Consider the following 3,409-nt stretch of genomic DNA (forward strand, 5'->3'; position numbering starts at 1 on the left):
CTTCGCCTTGCAGAAGACAAAAGACTGAGCTCAGGACTGCCATGTTAGGAGCTATGTGAGTGCCCCTGTCCTGAGAATTTGCCCATCTCTACTGTAGCTCAAACTGATGATTATGGATGTGATTTCAGACTTCACCAGGGCCCTTCCCTTCAAAGCAGGGACAACAAGGTCCTGGGTCACACTGCTAGGACACATCAGGCCAGCCCTGCCGTCTGCCTGGCACAAACAGTCTTGGCATCGTGACTGTGCTGAGTGATTTTCATTTGTGACCATCTGACCCCTAATTACTTCTGTTAATTACTTGGACAGATTTTTCTTCACACAAAGAGCTTAAAACCCACGGAAGTAAGAACGGATGTCCTTCATCTGTCCTTGTCAACCACCTGCTCCCAATGAGACTTCGGGTTCAGGTTATTTGGTTTCCCAGGGATTTATTTTCTCAATGACTCTGTGCCGAGACTGAGGTCAGCCTGTCATTTTGACGGGTCCCCTTAAGAGCTAATTCTTTAGCTAATCCCATGTCTTCTAAAGTGACTGATTGCTTACTAGGGGAACAAGTGTGACAGTGGGAAAGTGGGGGGGGGGAGAGGGACAAAGCTCCTTGTCATCTGTCCAACATGGCATTAGCCTCTTCAGTTCTTTGTGATCCCCTCCCCATTCCTCATCCAAGGAAAAGCCAGTATGGAGCAGCCCTGCCTACGGACAGGTCAGCAGAGTATAAAACCTGCGCTTTACTGCCTGTGGGGTGCATGCTTGTAATACCAGCTTTGGGGGACAATGAAGAATGATGACTGCCATGAATTCTAGGCCAGCTTAAGCTAGAGAGTGACATACTGTCTCAAAACAAAAACAAAAACAAAAAAACAAAAACAAAAAACTGAAACAAAACATCTCACCACAACAAAATACATATAAAAGAGGACTGTCAAATTGGCTCAGCAGGTAAAGACACTTGCTGCCAAGATTGATTTCCATCCCTAGAAGCCTGAAATTTGTCCTCTAACTTCCACATGAGTACTACACACACACACACACACACACACACACACACACACACACACACACACACATCCATGCACATGCGCACCAAAAACAGCCAGCCTGGGCTGTTATTCAACAAGTGCTAAGCAGTTCAAAACCATCCTGGACAAGACTATAAAGATGGCTCAGCACTCAGCAGTCAAGAACACTTGCTACAGAGTGGGTTCCAGGACAGCCAAGGCTACAGAGAAATCCTATCTTGAAAAATCAAAACAAAACAAAATAAAACAAACAAGCAAAAACAAAACCAAAAAACACTTGTTGCTCTTGCAGAGGACCTGGGTTCAACTCCTACCATCCACGTGGCAGCTCCCAACCACCTGTAATTCCATTTTCAGGAGATCTGATGCCCTCCTCTGGCTTTGTAGGGCACAGGCACACATATGGTACACATACGTGCAGACCAAACTCTCATTCACCTAAAATATTTGTTTTAAGGTTATCTTACCTGTGTGTGGTGGCACATGCTTTTAATGCTAGCAATGACTCAGGGGCTAAAGGCCAATGAATCACTGAGAGTTAGAAGCTAGCCTGGCTTATATAGCAAATTCCAGGCCAGCCAGTGGCCTGTCTCAAAAACTACAACAACAACAGCAAAACAAAACAACAATGACAAAAAGTTATCCTGGACAAGAGTGAAATCCTAATGCAGACATAAATACAAAAATATAAGAATACTGGGGGCTGGAGAGATGGCTCAGAGGTTAAGAGTACTGACTGCTCTTCCAAAGGTCCTGAGTTCAATTCCCAGAAACCACATGGTGACTCACAACCTTCTGTAATGAGATCTGGTGCCCTCTTCTGGTGTGCAGGCATATAAGCAGGCAGAAAACTGTATACATAACAAATAAATAAATCTTAAAAAAAAAAAAAAGGATGCTCACAGTGAGTGTGAGCCTTAGCTCTCTTCTTACTGTGTAACTTAGGCAGAGTTACTTAGTCTTCTCAGACCTTGGTTTTCTCTTCCGTAAAATGGGGATAAAGTCCAGCACTAACCTCAGTTGGCTGTTAGGAAAATTCAGTGGGACCACGGATGCAGGGTATGAGGCATGCTTTCTGAGATTTCATTATGATTTCAGATGGAGGCCTGTGGAAGACCCTGGGACCTGCAGGTCCTGGCCCTCCTCTCACTTCTGCAAAGGGTGAGGAACATCCCTCAGGCAATTCCAGCCTGCTTCCCCATGCTGTCTCCTTTCTCCTCCACTGTCTTTGGATTCTACCAGGATTCTCTCGCTGAATTCCCTCTGCAGCCATAGAAGAGCGAGTGCTTGAGTCTCTTCCCAAGGCAGACACAAGCTCCTTCTGAGCTCTGACTTGTTCAGGCATAAGAAGCTGCTGAGTTTTATGGGTTTTGTTTTGAATCAGGGTTTTGTGGAGCCCAGGCTAGGCTCAAACTGCAGGTGACCTCAAACACTTGATCCTCCTGTTCATACAGCCCATCTGCTGGGATGACAGGCATGTGTCCCCGCTCCTGATCTATTGAACGAAAACCCATAAAGCATTGTATGTTTGGCTATTTAGTCAGTGTTGCTTGGGGGTGGGCTTGAAGAAAGTGGGGGTTCACCTGCCCCTGTACGGCTCAGATGCTCTAGAGGACATTTGCACCCCCAACCCCAATAGTCCTTTTCTTGTTTCTTTTCCCTCTCCTTCGTGACCTCTGCCCTCTCATTCTCAAAGCCTGGATGGGGAGCTCAGTGGAGAAGGAGACTTAGGAATTGTGTTCAGATGCAGGTCCATCCACATCCCTGTCTGCTTGTTGTGATAATAAAGATGGTGTGGGGGACCTACAACCAGACCTGAGAACAGAGCTGACAGTCAGCGCTCACTTAGCCACAAAGGCAGAAGCACTGGCCACAGAGCCTCTTTAGGGCCTGCTCAGATGGAGATGACTGGGGTCTGCCTCCTGGAGCTGGCCAACTGCATAAAACCCAGAACATTCAGTGTGACTCTCCCACCGTCTCCAACAGATGAAGCAAACAGCATGAGTGACAGGAACAGTGGCCCGGTGTTCAAAGTAGTGAGAAAGGGCTTCTCTGAGGAAACAAGACCCGGTGGACCTAGTCACAGGGGACATGCAGGTGGACACGGGGGCAGCAGAGAGTAGAGCCCACTCCCCACCCCCAGGACCTTCGCTTGTCTCTCCATCCACCCAGAGCCAAGCTCAAGGCAGCTTAGCTGCTGTTCCCTGAATCAGCTGCTGCTCCAGCCTGGGCAGTAGGTGATTTTCAGTCCTGGGGGAGAAAGGCCCCCTCTTTCTAGCCTGGAGGCCACTCATTGACCCCTGCTGTGTGCAGCTGGGATTTATCTTTCCCTGACAATCCTCCCAGCCCACTGGGAAACTGCACGCTCGGTAGACCTGGAGTGCACT

This window comes from Onychomys torridus, chromosome 2 (assembly GCF_903995425.1).
Source record: "Onychomys torridus chromosome 2, mOncTor1.1, whole genome shotgun sequence".
Lineage (NCBI taxonomy): Eukaryota > Metazoa > Chordata > Mammalia > Rodentia > Cricetidae > Onychomys > Onychomys torridus.